This window comes from Parasteatoda tepidariorum, chromosome 7, assembly GCF_043381705.1.
Source record: "Parasteatoda tepidariorum isolate YZ-2023 chromosome 7, CAS_Ptep_4.0, whole genome shotgun sequence".
In the NCBI taxonomy this organism is placed as follows: Eukaryota; Metazoa; Arthropoda; class Arachnida; order Araneae; family Theridiidae; genus Parasteatoda; species Parasteatoda tepidariorum.
In genome coordinates this window covers 32,518,145-32,518,940 of record NC_092210.1, presented here as the reverse complement: position 1 = coordinate 32,518,940, position 796 = coordinate 32,518,145, and positions in this window count along the sequence as shown.

Genomic DNA, 796 nt, shown 5'->3' with positions numbered 1-796 from the left:
CAAAATTCAGGATGATTGAACTAACGGTTCTGGAGTTAAAAGAGCGACACAGAAGCAAACTTTTTATCTTATTACTAAAGATTTTGATTCAAGTTTATGTGGGTCATTTTTTAACAAAGTTTTTTAATACAACATCTGAGAACATAACAATTTTAAATTCATTAAATAGAAATTTTGTTGGACAATTGTTTTAAAATAGTTATGCGTTTAAGATGCAAGTAAAGTTAGGCGGTATATCGTGAAAAATATTTTCTTATACATCGCTAAAACGTTATTTAAAATATAATTCTCACGATTTATCTTCAATACCATGTCTTAAAACTAATATCATTTATATGACCTTCTTCTTCTTCATAAGCGCAACAGCCTTTCACAGGCCAAGGCTGACTCGCAGATTTTCCTCCATCTGGCCCTGTCCGGTGCGACGGCCCGCCAACGGTTGACTCCCAATAGTTTGAGGTCCTTTTCAACGTCGTCTATCCATCTTGTAGGTGGTCGTCCCCTACGTCTCGTCCCTTCAATTGTGGAAAAAGTCACTTTTTTGGCAGGGACGGCATCAGAATTTCTGAAGAGGTGGCCCAGCCACCTAATGCGTGATGCTTTAATAGTTCTCACAATGTCGGTCCCACCGAATTTGTCATATTTTTTGTAAATTTCGTGGTTGTAAAGAATTCTCCATACGTTATTCTCTTGAAGAGATCCAAAGATTTTCCTCAAAATTTTTCTTTCAAAAATTAGCAGTTTTTCCTCCTCTGTTTTGCTTAGGGTCCAGCACTCACTTCCATACGTAGCTATA